The sequence below is a fragment of the Solanum lycopersicum genome, chromosome 5 (assembly GCF_036512215.1).
Source record: "Solanum lycopersicum chromosome 5, SLM_r2.1".
Lineage (NCBI taxonomy): Eukaryota > Viridiplantae > Streptophyta > Magnoliopsida > Solanales > Solanaceae > Solanum > Solanum lycopersicum.
In genome coordinates this window covers 43,159,898-43,179,383 of record NC_090804.1, presented here as the reverse complement: position 1 = coordinate 43,179,383, position 19,486 = coordinate 43,159,898, and positions in this window count along the sequence as shown.

The window sequence follows — 19,486 nt, the reverse complement described above, 5'->3', positions numbered from 1 at the left end:
TTATCTCTCATATAATATGCAAAAAAAAAAAAGAATTCATTTTGTTCTTAATAAAATCTAGGGCATTTTATTTTATTTTTAAATTGGTCAATGTACTAATAAAAATAAAATAAAATAAAGTAATAATATAAGTAAAAAAAATAACCCTATTCTATTTTTCATGTCTTCACAGGGCACAATAACCTCTGGATTACATATAGGGAACAATAACCCCTATCATTTTTTTTTCTTCACAGGGCTCAATAACCCCTGGTTGCATATAGGGCACAATAACCCCTATTTATTTTTCATGTCTTCAGAGATCTCAATAACCCCTGAATTGCATATAGGGCACAATAACCCCTATCATTTTTTTTTATCTCTTTCTAGGGCACAATAACCCCTGATTGCATATAGGGCACAATAACCCCTATTTTACTTTTCATGTCTTCACAGGGCACAATAACCCCTTGTTGCATATAGGGCACAATAACCCCTATCATCATTTTTATCTCTTTCTAGGGCACAATAACCCCTGGTTGCATATAGGGCACAATAACCCCTATTTTACTTTTCATGTCTTCACAGGGCACAATAACCCCTGGATTACATATAGGGCACAATAACCCCTATCATTTTTTTTCTTCACAGGGCTCAATAACCCCTGGTTGCATATAGGGCACAATAACCCCTATTTATTTTTCATGTCTTCAGAGATCTCAATAACCCCTGAATTGCATATAGGGCACAATAACCCCTATCATTTTTTTTTATCTCTTTCTAGGGCACAATAACCCCTGGTTGCATATAGGGCACAATAACCCCTATTTTACTTTTCATGTCTTCACAGGGCACAATAACCCCTGGTTGCATATAGGGCACAATAACCCCTATCATCATTTTTATGTCTTCACAGGGCATAATAACCCCTGGTTGCATATAGGGCACAATAACCCCTATCATTTTTTTCATGTCTTCACAGGGCACAATAACCACTGGATTGCATATAGGGCACAATAACTCCTATCATTTTTTTCATGTCTTCACAGGGCACAATAACCTCTGGATTGCATATAGGGCACAATAACCCCTATCAATTTTTTCATGTCTTCACAGGGCACAATAACCCCTGGATTGCATATAGGACACAATAACCCCTATCATTTTTTTCATGTCTTCACAGGGCACAATAACCCCTGGATTGCATATAGGGCACAATAACCCCTATCATTTTTTTTATGTCTTCACAGGGTAGAATAACCCCTGGTTGCATATAGGGCACAACAACCCCTATTTTATTTTTCATGTCTTCACAGGGCACAATAACCCCTGGATTGCATATAGGGCACAATAACCCCTATCATTTTTTTGTCTTTATAGGCACAATAACCCCTGGTTGCATATAGGGCACAATAACCGCTATCATTTTTTTTGTCTTTACAGGGCACAATAATCCCTGGTTGCATATAGGACACAATTACCCCTATCATTTTTTTTCTTCACAAGGCACAATAACCCCTAGATTGCATATAAGGCACAATAACCACTATCATTTTTTATGTCTTCACAGGGCACAATAACCCCTGGTTGCATATAGGGCACAATAACCCCTATCCTATTTTTCATTTCTTCACGTGACACAATAACCCCTGGATTGCATATAGGACACAATAACCCCTATCATTTTTTATGTCTTCACAGGGCACTATAACCCCTGATTGCATATAGTGCACAATAACCCCTATCTTATTTTTCATGTCTTCACAGGGCACAATAACCCCTGGATTGCATATAGGGCACAATAACCCCTATCATTTTTCTTCACAGGGCACAATAACCCCTGGTTGCATATAGGGCACAATAACCTCTATCATTATTTTTCATGTTTTCACAGGGCACAATAACCCCTGATTGCAATTTGGGTACAAAACTCCTTTTTTGTCTTTTTTTTTACATTCTGTAATAGGCTATAAAAACATTATTTTTATTATTAGTATAGACTTTTATAGCTTTTATCAATAACTCACAAAATTTCCTAGTGCAAACTAGGTAGAAAATTTTGTTTTGTGTGCAAGTTTCTACATAGTACACACATTTGCAATTCAAAAAATAATAGAATTCATCCTTTCAAGAAAATAAGTTTTCAAGTATAGCATGCGGAAGAACGTCAATAGCTGAAGTCAAGTCATGAAGTTTCAAGTCTTAAACTCAGAAGTCCAGAGCAAAGTTTGAAATAGATGAACCTACCCAAAGAGGGTGAAGCGATATCTGAGAATCCAAAATGAAGACTTAACACTATCGGAATAGATAGGATTTCATATCTTTCCTTCTGCATTTTGTTTTTTTATGTAGTAGCTGGAGCTACGAACCGGAATCTCGACAAAACCTCACTCGACTACCTAACTCATTGGAACTACGCCTGACTCCTTATCATCTCAAAATAGGATAGTAGGTTTTAAAAGTTAGGACACAGTCAAACCTCTTCTCTACTATAAATTTTTCACATAAATATTTCAGTAAATATTAGTCACATTGTTCACGTCTTTGCATGAAAACTCTTCATGTTTACAAGCAAAGAGGGGCATACTGTGAACATCTAATTTTTTACCAAAATATAAAGAGTCAAACATCAATTTTTTTTAAAAGGGTTATATTTAAAATAAATAAAAAATTAAATAAATTGTGTAAATTACTTTAATAATAAAAATTATGAATTTATGGTATTTGTTTTAAATCTTCAACTTTTAATTAGTTTAAAAATAATGGTAGAAGAAGAAAAAGTGGAGTCCTAAATATTCAAATTACCTTATCCCAATTATTCCCAACTTCCTAACTTATTTTACTAAAAAATCTCATCCTATTTTTTTTTTATTTTTTTATTTTTTCTTTCTTCTCTCTCTTTGGACGTTTGTTGCACTTTTTTTTTTATATATTTTTTAATTTTCTATTATTATTATTTATTTATTTTTCTTATCTCAACCCCAATTCCCTCAACAATATTTCAAATAAAATCCTAATCCAACTCTATTAGGTTCCTTTTAATTAGCACCAAACTCTCAGCCAAAAAAGATTATAAAAAACACGTTCAGTTGAAATATACAGAGACACAGACAGATACAGAAAAACACAGATACAGAGAAATACAGAGAGGATACAGAGAGATATATAGACAGAAAAAAAAAACAAGCAAAGACAAAGAAAAAAAACGAGTTATTTCTTTTGAGAATTAGGTTAGAGTTAGAGATTTGATCGTGATTCTGAATTCGTGGATAACAGCTCGCTTTTGTCGTATCAATTTTCGCAGCGAGATAACTATAAATTCTCGCATGATCTAAATCATATTATTTCTATGAAAAGTTGATTTCAATAGCATGAAATACTTCAAATCACATGTATTATATTGATTATTGCTACGTTGTTATTATTATTATTATGTTTTTTTTAGATTGATTTTGCAATATTATGTCGCATATTGAATTGTTGAATTTAACCATATTAATATATCTTTCCGTCTATTTTTACTTTAGAAGATTTTATTGAATTTATTGTAGACTTGTTAGATTAGTATATAAAAATAATAACTAATAAATAATTTTTCAAAAAGAAAAACTAATCTAAGCAGAATTGTAATTAAAAGGAAAATAAATTTCATTTAGAGATTACTATTATAAACTAATAATAATAATAATAATAATAATAATATTAATAATAATAACAGAAGTAAAAATTGAGAAATTATATAAAGAGAAAAGAGATTTTAAAAAGAAAAAGAAAAAAAAAGCATGAAAATATAATAATAAGAAAAAAAACACAACAATTTTTTTAAACAGAAACAAAAAGAAAAAGAACATAAATAAAAAAAATATAAAAACCTAAAAAAAAGGAAACGAGAAGTAAAATTAAAAAGAAATACAATTTTAAAATTAATAAAATAAAACGTTAAAAAAAACAAATAATAACAACACAATTAAAAAAACGATAAAAGAATAACAAAATTAGTACACAATAATTGAAAAAAAAAAAGAAAGAAGAAGACAAAAACTATAAAATAATAATATAACAAAAATAATGATAAAATAAAATAATAAAAAAAAGAAGAAGAGAGAAACGTTCTTTTAGAGAACAAAAAACAAACAAATATATAAAAATTAAAATAAACAAGAAGCGTGCAAAAAAAAAAGATTTTTTTTTTTAGAAAAAGAGAAGCAGAATGATTTTTTTAATATAAAACAGGAAATAAAACAAAAAATAAAAAGAACGTAAAAAAAAGGAGAAGAAAGAAAAAATTTATAAAATAATAATAAAATAAAAATAATGATAAAATAAAACTAAAAAAAATGAGAAACAAATCTATATATATTCTACCTATAATAACATTAAAAATTAAAAACATACAAATATAAGAAAAAAAAATATACGGATGTTCAATTTTAAAATTACACAAAAATAAAAAATAAAAATAAAGACCCTTTAAAATAAATAAGCCAGTTTCAAATAAGTTTAAAATAAATTTGAGGATAAATAACAATTTTATTATTAATTTAAATAATATAATGTCCAAAAATTAAGTTAAGTCATACTAAAGTCAATAAAGCGACCGTACTAGAACCACGGGACTCGAGGGGTGTCTAACACCTTCCCCCCGGTCAACAGAATTCCTTACCCGAATTTCTAGTTCGTAGACCAATAAAATAGAGTTAAATTTCCTTTTGATTAGGGATTCAAATAAGGTGACTTGGAACACCAAAACTCAATTCCAAGTGGCGACTCTAAATAATAATTATCCCTTTTCAAAACGTCACTTTAATTGGAAAAAACTCTTTTTCTTTCAAACAATAAAAAATCAAAATATTGAGAGGAAAAAAAAGGGGTGTGGCAAATTGATCATGACTTAATTATGTTGAATTCACATGTAGATTGTATTGGACTATTGAATTATGTATTTATCAATATTATAATTGTTCATATTTTGCCCTATAATGTTGATATCTATATTGAGTATTGATGGATAATTGATATGGATGATATGAGTTGGTATGACTTAGTGATGGTACATTCTCTAACATATATGAGAACAAAGGTAAAGCACCGACATGATATGCTTGTGGTAGTAGCTCTACTTTAGCATGAGATTAGAGTACAAAGAAATCCTTGATATCCCATAACCATGTGCCTAAATGGGATGATTACTAGTTCTACCTTTGGCAAGTTAAACATCTTCCACGGTATGGGGTACTTATGAAAATTGATTCCATATCTAGCTTGTATTGTCTATGTTGGTTAGTGCCTATTATCATCATATGGGATGTGTATTCTAATATTGAATAAGTTCTATACTAGAGTACAAAGAAACCCTTTATATCCATTAACTATGTGCCAACATGAGTTCTACCTTTGACAAGTAGAACACCTTCCACGATGTGAGGTCCTTATAACAGTTGATTCCATATCTAGCTAGTATGGTCTATGTTGGTCAATGCGTATTCTCACCATATTGGATGTGCATTATAGTATTGAAGAAATTCTACAACATGTAGGTAGTGGAATGAGACGCTATCTACACATGACACGAGTAGGCTTTGAAGATGTTAGGATGAGTTCCCTTGTCCTCTAAGATCATTATGTGAAGTCCCATAATTGATTTTACTTGTCTCTTAAATGGCTTTAATGAATAAGGTTCTCTTAGTAAATGATGTTTAATTGAAAGGTTCTTATCTAGGGTAGCTTTGAGGATCACTTAGGTATGCTTAAAGAGGTTCTGAGCTAACTGAATGCAATGACCAATTTATAATATGCTGAAACTTGGTACTGAGTATACTGACAAATGGTCAATGCAAAAGAGTCTGACTGAACAGTGGGAGCTACTAATAACCGATAATAAAACCACATGATCAAAATGTGGACTCTGATGTATACGCCCCATCGAGAGGACCCAACATACCCTGCCAGAGGTATAAATGCATGTTGGCGTGATTACTAAACTGATTGCCCACAAAGGGGACTTACAACCTACTTGGCTAGTAGTTCTAGGACTAATTGAGTACGTTGAACCCTAGTCCAACTCGATATTATGCTACTCCCATTAATTTATGTAGTTAACTGATTATGTATGAATTTTCTATAATTACTGGATAACTCAAACTAAGGCATGTATAACTGAATAGCTGAAATATCTGCCCTAGCATGTGTAATTCAAGAACTAAATAAATACAAAGCTAGGGTTCAGAAATTCATGACATAAACTCAATAATAACTTTACAATCTGATTTAGAACATATATTTTGTAAATTTATGAAGTTCTATCAAAGTTCTAGAAACCCTAGGTTCAATCATGATAAGAGAATCAAGAATTGACTGAAAACTAGGGACTCATTGGGTGAAAGGAACCCACTAGTGAAATCCCAAAAACCTAGTGCTGAAATTCATGGAGAAACACTTAGATTTCGTGGCTGGAACTGCTGGAACCTTGGTGCATTCTTGAACTAGAGTTCTTGACTTTTTCCTCCTTTCTTGCTTCTAATTTTCTAAGTTTTTGATTAATGATTTAACTTAGGGTAAGTTTTAGTTATGTTTCTAGGCTTAAACTTACTAAAATCTGATGATGTAGTGTCAAAATGACGTATCTTAGGGTTTAAGCAAAGGGGGAAAAGACCAAAAGACCCCTGGGTTAATTGCTGTTGGACCAAACGACGACCTGGACAGACAGTCCGTCATTTGGGTCTGTAGGTTGGGCCTGTTCGACATGCCTTTACTAAAACGGGCATAACATTTTACTCAAAGGTTTGATTTTAGCAAAGGTTGTGTCTATGGAAAGATAATTCAATTATCTATATTTGGATAGGTCATAGGACACGTAATTCATTTTGTGCTAAGAGTTATGATTATTTGAAGTTGACCCAACTACATTCACCCCTCCGAACTGTCTGCAAGCTTCCACCTACGGTTTGTAGGTCTATCCACGGACCATGCTGGTCAATCATTATTCTTATCAGAGAGTCGGTGAATGGGGTGTTGTTCGATGGACTCATACTACAGACCGTAGTCTGACCTACGGACTATAAGTCCGTCAGTCGTTCAACATTAGTCAAATTTTCTGCATTGAGATTTGGGGATTTCTGACTCCATAGATTGATGTGCATGACGAACCGTGGGTCAGGCTACGGTTCGTTGATGGACACAGTATTTTGCACCTGTTTATTTTCTGAAAAAATGATTTTTGGTCTATTTTGGATACGGAGTGTTACATTATCTCCTCCTCGGAACATTCTTCCTCGAATGAAGACTAACTAGTTGGAATAGAGGGGAGAGCTGCAAAACCCTACTACTAAACACTGAGAGCTGAGTTTCTGACTGAATCGAGTTCCGAGAACATGCAAATCACCTAAAATGCAATTACAAACTGAGGGAACATGATTCTAAGACTGAATTTCACGTATGAATGACTGGAAAACTGAAGAGGAATTATTACCTCAAGCTGGAGTGGAATCGGAAGGAAAAAGGTGAGGATACGTTGCTTTCATGACTGCTTCTGCTTTCCAAGTAGCTCCCTCTACGGACTGACTCTTCCACAAAACCTTGGCTGAAGCGACTTCTTTATTTCTCAACCTCCTGACCTAACGGTCAAGAATCTCAACTGGTACATTATCGTCAGAAAGACTATCTTTCACCGCCACACTCTGTAATGACACTACAGAGGCTGGATCACCTACACACTTTTTCAAGAGTGAGATTTGGAAGACTGGATGTACTACTGCTAATTATGCTGGCAACTCTAACTCATATGCCACCTTGCCAACCGTTTTCAAGATCTTGTAAGGGCCTACATATCTAAGACGGAGCTTCACTTTCTTGCCAAATCTCATCACCCTTTCATCGGTGACATTTTTAGGAAAACACAATCATCCACTTGGAACTCTAATTCCCTTCTTCTCACATGTGCATAAGATTTCTGATGACTTTGGGTTATCTTAAGTCTATCTCTAATGAGTTGCACTTTCTCCATAGCATAAAAGACTGAATTTTGCCCTATCAAAGCTGCTTCACCTACTTCAAACAAACCAATGGGAGATCTACATCTACGCCCATAGAAAGCCTAATAAGGGGCCATCTGAATGCTGGAATGGTAGCTATTGTTGTAGTCAAACTCAATAAGAGGAAGGTGATCATCCTAACTACCCTTGAAATCAATCACACAAGATCTCAACATATCCTCTAAGGTCTGAATGGTACGCTCTGTCTGCCCATCTATTTGTGGATGAAATGTTGTACTAAGGTTAACTTGAGTACCAAGACCCTCCTGGAATGACTTCCAGAAATGAGGGTTAAACTGAGGACCTCTATCTGAGATGATAGACAAAGGAACCCCATGCAACCTCACAACTTCATTGATATAAAGCGTGGCATAGTCCTTCGTTGAATCTGTAGTCTTTACTACTAAAAAGCGAGAAGACTTAGTCATCCTATCAACTATCACCCAAATTGAGTCATGTTGTATGCGAGTACGAGGTAACCTTGTGATAAAATCCATATTGATCAATTCCCACTTCCAAGTAGGAATATCAATCTCTTGAGTCATACCTGCAGGTTTCTGATGAACTACCTTGCCTTTCTGGCAATTGGGGCAGTTACTCACAAAATCTGCTATATCGCTCTTTATGCCATTCCTTTAATAGACTTCTCGCAGATTGCGGTACATCTTAGTGGAACCTGGGTAAATAGAATATCTGGAGTTATGGGCTTACGGAAGGATATGATTTCTCAACTCACCCACATCAGGAACACACAATCTACCCTGATAGCGAAGTACACCATCTCCACCTCGGGAGAAAACCTCCACTCTCTGATTGTGGACTGCACCCTTAAGTTCAAGCAACATTGGATCACTGTCTCGATTTTCCTTAACCTCCACTACCAAAGAAGATTCTGCCCCATTTTGAACTGTTACACCACTATCTGATATGCTCATAAGGTGAACTCCTAAGCGAGCAATCCTGTGACATCCTTCACTAGCTCTTTTCTTTCTTCCTCAACGTGGGCTACACTACCCATACATAATATACTAAGAGCATCTGCTACTATATTTCCTTACCAGGATGATAATGCACACTCATATCATAATCCTTAAGGAACTCAAGTCATCTTCTCTGGCGAAATTCAACTATTTTTGGGTAACATATATTGAAGGCTCTTATGGTCAGTGAACACATCTACATGAACACCATACAAGTAGTGTCTCCATATCTTGAGTGAAAACACCACTGATGCAAGCTCGAGGTCATGAGTTAGATAGTTTTTGTCATGCACCTTAAGGTGTCTAGAAGCATACTCTATAACCTTATCTCGCTGCATCAACACACAACCAAGGCCAACTCTAGATGCATCACAATAGATCACATAACCATCTGAACCCTCTGGTAGAGTAAATACAGGAGTTGTAGTCAATCTTGTTTTCAATTCTGCAAAGCTTTTCTCACAATCATCTGACCATTGAAACTTGACTATCTTATGAGTCAACCTAGTCAATGGTGGGGCTATGGAGGAGAATCCTTTCATGAACCTTTTATAATAACCCAATATACCTAAGAAACTTCTGATATCTGTAGCTGAGGTAGGTCTGGGCCATTGTTTCACTGCTTTCATATTTTGTGAATCCACTCAGATCCCTTTGCTAGATATAATGTGAACAAGGAAAACAACGGATTGAAACCAGAACTCATATTTGCTGAACTTAGCAAATATCTGGAAATCCTTGAGAGTCTGTAAAATAATTCTTGAATGACTCGCTTGTTCTTTCTCATTTCTAGAGTAAATGAGGATATCATCAATGAAGACGATAACGAACAAGTCCAAGAACCATTTGAACACTTTTTTCATCAAGTCCATGAAAGCTGCAGGAGCATTGGTTAGTCCAAGCGACATAACTACGAATTTGTAATGACCATACCAAGTTCTAAAAGCTGTTTTTGGAATGTCACTATCTCTAACTCTAAGCTGATGATAACCCGATCAGAGGTCTATCTTGGAGAAGTGACTAACACCCTGAAATTGGTCAAACAAGTCATCAATCCTAGGGATGGGATACTTATTATTGATTTTGACCTTGTTCAACTATCTATAGTCAATGCACATTCTGAGACAACCATCTTTCTTCCTTACGAACAAAACTGGTGCACCTCATGGTGAAATACTAGATCTGATGAAGCCCTTATCTAGAAGGTCTTTAAACTGCTCTTTCAATTCCTTAAGCTCTCTGGAGCCATTTTGTAAGGAGGAATATAAATAGTCTAGGTATCTGGAAGGAGATCAATTCCAAAATCGATTTCCCTTTTGAGAGGGATTCAGGGAAGATCTTCTGGAAACACTTCTAGAAACTCATTGACTACTGGAACTAACTCAACAGTTGGGATTTTAGATCTAAAATCCTTAACCAAAACTAGATGATAGAGATAACCCTTAGAGATCATCTTTCTGGCCTTAAGGTAAGAGACGATTCGACCCATAGGCGCTAAACTACTACCCTTCCATTCTAAAATTGGTTCATCTAGAAATTGAAAATGAACAATCCGAGTTCTACTATAGACTGAGGCATAACACGAATGTAACTAATCCATGCTACAATGACATCAAAGTCTACCATTTATAAATCTACAAAATCTACTGAGGTGACTTTCTGAGAGATTGTGACAGGGCAATTTTTGTATATCCTTCTAGATATAACTGGGTCACCAACTGGAGTAGAGACTGAGAAAGGTTCTGAGATATTTTCTTGATTAACATTGAATCATACTGCTATGTAAGAAGTTATACATGAGAGAGTAGCCCCAGGATCTAACAATGCATAAACATGAAGGTCAAAGACTCGTAACGTACCTATAACTACATCAGGAGAACCTTCCTGATCCTGGAGAGCTTAATAAGCATACAACCTGTTTTGGCGTTGATTGCCGCCTGTACCAGCAGAGTTACCCCACTGAGTTGGGCGACTTGCTGGTGCTGTTGAAGTTGTAGACTCAGCTCTACCATTACCGCCTCCTTGACCCTGTCTAGAAGGACAATTTCTAAACTTGTCACCTAACTGACCGCACCCAATACATCCCTCTTTTCCTACAAGAAACTCGCTCGGATGGTTCTTACCACACTTAGGGCAAGTGGGGTAAGTATTGGTGTTTGAAACACTTCCATGAGATTTAGAGGCTGGTGCTCTACCCTTCAGGTCATACCTGTTTTTGGAGGATGAAACACTAGCTGAGGAAGGGGCGGGAGCTGAAAACTTCTGCTGACTCTACGAGCGATATCCACCACCCAATTTCTGTTGAGTATAGTCATAATTCCCAGTCCTAGACTTCTTATTCTCCTTAGCTTGTTCCGTAAGATTATCACCCTCAATCTGCTGAGCAAGAGTCATAAGCCTAGAGATGTTCATATCTCAAAGTAACATTGCACTTCTGCACTCAGTTTTCACCAAATTCGACACTCCATAGAAGAACTTATTCATCTGAGCCCTGGAGTCAGCAACCATGTGAGGAGAATACCTGGAGAATTGGTTAAACTTGAGTTCATACTCTTGGACTGTCATGTTACCTTGCCTTAAGTTCATGAATTCTTAGGATTTTACTTTTCTCAACTCTATTGGGAAAAACCTGTCGAGAAAAGTCTCACTAAAGCAATCTCTCAACTCTATTGGGAAAAACCTGCCGAGAAAAGTCTCACTACATCAATCCCAAGTGATAGGAGACGCATTGGAACCCCTATTCTTCTTCCACTAAGTGTACCAAATATGAGCAACATCTTTCAACTGGTATGATGCCAACCGATCATTTCCAGTGACTTGCATTACCTCAAAGATTTTCTTGATCTCATCCAAGATATTATGAGGATCCTCATTAGCTTGCGATCCTAAGAACTCAGGTGGATTCATCCTAACAAAATCACGGACCCTCGCTGCTACGGATCCACTATTTTCATTCACATGAGCATGAACCCGATTGTTATACTCTGAGCCAACATTTCTATGGCATTCCTGAACTCAGCATTGGAGACTTCCTAATTTGGTACCGGAGGAGCTGCTTTTGCATTTCTGGCATTCTCATTCCTAACGTTAGCACTACCAGGAGGCATGATCTGAAACGTCAAGTTAGAGTAGAATAAGATCATACCTTACGCACGATAAGACAACAAGAAAGTGAAGTTTTCCTAAAACACTTTGTAGCCTCCCTCTCATTAGATGTGGTGAACTTCACACCTATTAAAAAGACTCTACTTAGTGCGTCTTTTCAGACAAACTAGGACTCTTGAAGCTACTTCTCTGATACCAAGTTTTTTCACGCCCCGAGCTACCCCCGAGACGCGGACACATAACCTAGGACCACAAGTGATCCCAAGCTAACACTGCTGGCATGATCATGAGCATACAAAAGAATATAAACTGTTGCAAAAAATAAATCCTACTTAAAATGAAGATGGGGAATACCCATATTCTATAATTGAGATAAATGAAATCAATGAGTTTAATACAAAGAAGTTATAAACTCAATACGAAGCTAAAACTAACTATGTCTGAAAATAATCTCTACAATGGACTAGAAATAGTGGGACAAGCCCCAGCTAAATCTAGAAAAAACTGAAAATAAAAGACTAAATACTGAAAAGAAACTCAGTACTATTTTCCTCGAAGAATGAGGACTCACCACTGAATTTGCTGAACTGAAGATCAAAAATCAATTTATGCGTGATCTGGATGTTGAGATCCTGAACCTACATCACGAGAAAATGTATCATGTATGCGTCAGTACTTGAAAGGTACTGAGCATGTAGGTTAGTATAAAACTGAGATAAAACATAACTGAACAAGAAAAAAAACATGTATAATAATCTAAACATGATATAGAGAATTCTGAGCTAACTGAATGCAATGACCAATTTTTAACATGCTGAAACTCGATACTAAGTATACTGATAAATGGTCAATGCAAGAGAGTCTGACTAAACAGTGGGAGCTACTAATAACCGATAATAAAAACCACATGAGCTAAATGTGGAGTGTGATGTATACGCCCCATCGAGAGGACCCAATATACCTTGTCAGAGGTATAAAGGAATGTTGGCATGATCACTAAACCGATTGCCTACATAGGGGACTTACAACCTACTTGGCTAGTAATTTTGGGACTAATTGAGTACGTTGAACCTTAGTCCTACTCATTATTATGATACTCCCATTGATTTATGTAGTTACTGATTATGTCTTAATTTTCTGTAATTACTAGATAACTCAAAACTGAACATGCCAATTGAGAATGCAACATTTAATCTCATAATGATGTATTAACAACTGAAGCATGTATAACTGAATAGTTGAAATATCTGGTCTAGCATATGTAATTCAAGAAATAAAGAAATACAAATCTAGGGTTCTGAAATTCATGCGATAAATTAAATAATAACTTTACAATCTGATATGGAACATATATTTAGTAAATTCATGAAGTTGTATCAAAGTTCTAGAAACCCTAGGTTTAATCATGATAAGAGAATCAAAAAATGACTGAAAACTAGGGACCCAATGGGTGAAAGGAACCCACTAGTGAAATTCCACATACCTAGTGATGAAATTTACGGAGAAACACTTATATTTCAAGGCTGGAATTGCTGGAACCTTGTCGCGTTCTTGAACTAGGGTTCTTGACTTTTTTCTCATTTCTTGCTTCTAATTTACTAAGTTTTTGGTTAATGATTTTACTTAGGGTAAGTTTTAGTTATGTTTCTAGGCTTAAACTGACTAAAATATGATAATTTAGGATCAAAACGACGTATCTTAGGTTTTAAGCGAATTAGGAAAAAGACGGAAAAAAACTCGGGGTTAATTGCTGTCGAACCAAACAACGACCTAGGCAGACGGTCCGTCGTTTGGGTCCGTAGGTTGGGCCTGTTCGATAGGCCTTTACTAAAACTTGCATAACTTTATACTCAGAGGTCTGATTTTAGCAAGGTCGGTGGCTATGAAAAGATAATTCAACTATCTATATTTTGGTAGGTCATGGTACACCTATTTCATTTTGTGATAAGAGTTATGATTATTTGAAGTTGACCCATTTGCGTTCCCCTCCTAACTGTTTACAAGCTTCCACCTATGATCAGACCTATGGTTCGTAGGTCCATCCACGGACCATACTGGTCAATCATGGTTCTTATCAGAGAGTCGCTGAATGGGGTGTTGATCGGTAGACTCATACTACAGACCGTAGTCTGACCTACGGACGGTAAGTCAGTCCGTCATTCGACACGTAGTCAAATTTTCAGGATTGAGATTTTGGGGGTTTCTGACTCCATCGATGATGTGCAGGACGGACCATGGGTCAGGCTATGATTCGTCGATGGCCACCATCTGTTGCACTTGTAGATTTTCTGAAAAAATAATTTTTGGTCTATTTTGGATACGGGGTGTTACATTGAATATCTATTATAAGTTATTGTTGAATTGTTTATGTCTTTTAACTCTTATGATAAAGATTTCTATCAAAATGGAATTAAAGCATATATTAAAGTAAATGTGCCTTTTTGCATGGTTTTCTTGCATATTCATCATAGTTAGTGAATTCAATGTACTAATTCCATATGTTTCTCTATTTCTACATGTGTAGGTGGCAAGTGAGGATTCTCTTAGAAATTGATTCTTGGGAAGTAACATTCTCTCAAGATTGGTATGCCCTCATATGTTCGAGGACATGAATTATGTTTTAGTTTCTTTTTTTTTCAAAAGACTTTGTAATAGACTATGGTTTCTTTTCGAAATGATGTAAGGGTTGTAACCCTATGATATTATATGTGTCTAGATGGCTTATGAAGAGACTTCGTTCTTTTTTATATTCTATAAAGAGTTTGACTGTTATGTTGAAAAGTTTTAATTCCACACCGCTTTTCATATATATGCGATGAAAGATGCCTAAGGGCTTGTATAAGACTCCGAGAGATTGGGTACGCCGTGTTACTTCTAGGGGGTAATTCCCGATCGTAACACTTATTACATGGCATGCGAGGTTAGGTAACTTAGGGAAAGATCGAATAAATATGTTGGCTAAAGAAAGACATTTAGGTTCTTTCACCAAAATTAAAATGTTAACTTGTAAAAATTGTATTGCTGGAATGATTACAGGTAAACTATTTGAAAAGCTAAGAGAGCTGAGTTCTCACTTCAATCAATTAATTATGATATTTTTAGTCTAATGAATGTAAGGGCAAGGTCTGATGCTACATATTTTATTACATTTATTGATGATTTCACATGTTTTAGTTATGTATATTTGATTTCTCATAAATTTGAAGCACTTGAGTGCTTTAAAAGATATTTGAATGAAGTTGAAAATTAATTAGATTAAAGCATAAAAGCTTTAAGAACTGACCGCAAATGTGAATATTTGTCAAAACAATTTGAAGAATTATGTACTAAAAAGGGCATTATCAGACAAATAACTACTCCTTATACACCTCAACAAAATGATGTAGCGGAAAGAATGAATAAAACATTATTAGACATGACAAGATCAATGATGTCGTAGTCAAATTTGTCTTTCTCTTACTGGGGAGATGCAAAACTGTCTGCGACTTACATATTGAACAAAGTGTCTTCTAAGTCAGTTGCTTCCAATCCTTATGAAATTTTGACTAGTCATAAAACAAACCAAAATGATCTGCGATCGTGGAGTGGTGTGGCATATAGTAAAGATCGTTTCGATGAGTCTGGTAAACTAAGTCCAAAAGGAAAGAAATGTATCTTTATAAGGTACTCTGAATGCTCTAAAGGATATGTGTTCATCGATGAACTAGGATGGAAATATTATTGAAATTGTATCGGGAGATGTCAGATTTTTGGAAAATGATTATTGACACCCAATTTTGACCGACCTTTAACCATTTTTAGGAATATTATTCGATTAAATACTATTTTAAAACTTATTTAAAGTTTAGAATTTTAGTCGATTTTGCATGAAAATTATATATTTTAGTATGTTTACTTTATAAAATTATTGATAAAATATTTTTAAATTATTAATGAATTTTGAATATTTTAAAATTTAAGTGATTTTCAATTATATAAAAATATTTTAATGTATGTAGTATTTTAATTAAATAGCAATTCCTAAATTTTCCTCAAAATTATTTAAATCTTAACCTATTCAATTCTAATATCTTTCAATTATAGCCACTCCAATTCAAATCTTATTTCAATAATAACCACCATTTTCTTTCAATTCTAGTGAATTTCTATTGCAATTTTGGCCAATTCAAACCTCATTTAATAATTTCAGCTTTAATCTCATCCATTCATTTAATTCATTAAATCCAAGATCAAATCTTAGCCCTACATCTTAATTGATTCAAGGGTCTAGATTACCTCCCCCCCCCCCCCCATCTCTACATCTAAAACTCCTAAAAACCTAGAATATTAATTCATTCTTCCCCTCTCTAAAGAACATACCGCAACCCCTCCCTTTTCTGTCTTATTTCGACGCCTCTTCCTTTTCCAGCGATAGACAATGGCTCCGGCGAGAATCTCCACCACGTGCAGGTGGCAGCTGCCTCTCTCTTCCTCTCTTCCTCCCGTTCCTCCTCCCCTATACTTCTTCTCCCTTTTTGTCTCTCCCAGGCGAGATCCAGCAGAAGCATCCGACGATCAGCAACACACTACCGGTAACAACAGCAGTAGCTAGCAACGTGCAGGAGCCTTCTCTCCCTCTCCCTCTCTCCTTTTCCTCCCTTCTGTCCCTCCGCCTCTTTCTCTCTCTCTCGTTCTTTTCTCCCTTTCCCTTTTTCTTATCCTTTTATTTTCTTGTTATTTTTTTTGCAGAGACAACCGAACCAACAGCCCTGCGTAGTAGAAGCAGCAGCGAGAACAGCACAACGGCAGCAACAATTTCCAGCAAAGTTCGAGACGGATCTCAACAGATCCGTCCGGGTACATTCACTTTAAATTATTATCTCGCTTTTTAGCATTTTTATTCTTCTCTTTTACCTGCAGTTTGATTTCAATTTTCATGGAAATTTCATGTATGTGTATGTGAAAATCGATATGCATCTTGCTTAAAGTATGTTAATCTTCTGAAGTTTGTTCATTATTGTTAGTTTAAGTATCATTCAGGCTGACATCACTTTGAATATCTTGTTAAAACTTCATTGCTCTCCCGAAATGTGTTCATATGATTAGATGTTAACTTGCTTTGAGTTCTATTATCGTTGAAGCTTTCATGGACCGCCATCAAAAGTTTTCTTTTACTGATCTTAGACATAAATTTCCTTTGTATTGTTCAATTTGGTGCCTTCATTGATGATAATATTTGTTAACTGATTACGCGATAATTTCTCAAGTTTTATTGATAAGTGATTTTGTTAAGTATGGTAGCCTTGGCATAATTTTACAGTTATTGCTTGAATATTTCTTTGCTTCCCTTGATTTTAGTATCTATTGTTAATGAACCCCTTTTCCCATAAATAAATTGGTAGATTGTTACTCGGTGTGTATTTGGTAATGATTTGATTAATTTAGGAATAAAATAAAAATATATATATCAATAGTCAAATTAGTTCACCAAGTTGGCTCTTCTTTATTTAAAGGAAAATAATATTACTCTTCTTAATCTTATTTTACTTGTTTATATTTCGTAATGAAATATTACTATACTTCTGCTTTTGGCTCTTTTGGAAAAAGGAAAATTATATTAATTGGTCTCTTCTTCCATTAATATTGACTTGATCTATTATTACTTGTTTATTTATGGCAACTTTAATTGTTTTCTTTTCATATTTAGTTGTTCATATATTTGGTAATAATAAATTAATAATTATTTTCTTATTTGACTCCCCTTTTGAATAAAGAAAATAATTTTAATTGATTTCTTTTTCCTTATTTAAAAAATTGACAGATCTCTTACCTGTTTTTATGTTTGGTAAATAAATTTAAAATATGACTTTTGGCTTTTCATTATTTAAGGAAAAATATATTGCTCTTCCTTATTTGTTATTACTTGCTTATAAAAATAATTAAAATAATTTGGCTGATTTGAATCTCCTTTTGAGTAGGAAATACTATATTTATTTAATTTCTTAAAATATTCTTTTCTTTATGTGTTTTCCCCCTCTTTGCTATATAAATAAGACCCCCTGCCTTCATTATTTCACACTCTCACAACTTGATATTCACTCACTTTCATCAGAAGTACTCACATTACTCTTCACTCACTCTCTCTCATTGCTCACTCACTCTCATGCTTAGGCTCATACTTGAACACTTTAACAATTAGAAAAATGTTCTCTACTCTTAGTAGATAAAAAGATTCCTGCATACTTTGAGATTTTTTTTGTTGTGTTGCTGTCGTGAATTGAAAACCTTACTAAAACTCTTCATTGCCGATAAACTTTTCTCCGTAATTGGTTAGCTCTCTTTATTAGTTTAAATTTGATTTTTGCATAATTCTAAATATTTGTGTGTTGTAAACCGAAACAACAAGGAAGTGACCAAGTTAGTTTCATCATCCTTTTATGTGTGATAATATAACTATGATTATTTTTTATCTCTATTTGTGTGTTATTTACATATATATGAGAGTAATTGGTTATTATGATCATTTGATGTTACGATTATTGTTTCCATCGTATATGTGTTACATCCTTTCTAACATGTTTGAACTTAGATTTCAAGAGTCGCATATAAGAAAATTTCGGACGAAGCGATTTATTTCATTGTGTATACTTGGTTCATATTTTGTAATATTTGTAAAACTCACGTACTATAGATATAAAATATATCGGGGATCGGCTAAGGGGAGGGGGAATTATGTGCTAATCTATATTTTATCTTGCAAACTTTTTCGTGTAAGAAAACATGCCTCTACGTGTTGTTTTGACTTTTTGATCGCCCAGAAATCATGTTAATAGGAATCACCAATTGATCTCTAGCACGCTAACTTATTTTGATAGGAATACAAACCTTAAATGTAAATCTGCCCCCTTTTTGCTAATATGAATTTTTATTAATAAATTTCAACATGTTCACTTAGAAACCATGCCTAAAGGATCTAACTAATAAGATTGTTCATTAAAGTTATTCTCTAATAATTTTCAGCATTTTTAAAACAAGATAATCTGTCAATATTTTCAGCTCTATTTAAAAGAACAAATTTCTGAATACATATTATTTTGTGTTTCTTCCTAAAATTTTTATACTAATTTCCCTAGAAAAATATGCAAAAAAATATAATAATAATATTTTTCTGCATCATAAATAACCTCTTTTGCATCTAAAATTTGCTACTTACTAATTTCTGCCTAAATTTTTTTTCAACATTAACAACCAATCTACAAATCCATCAATGTTCTAAAAATAATTTTCTGCATTATAGGAAATTTTTCACTTATTAAAATATTTTCCGCATTAGTAATAAATCTATTGTTGTCCTTAAAATTTTTTCTGCCTTGAGCAAATAAAGTCTATTGTTCTAAATAATATTTTCTGCCT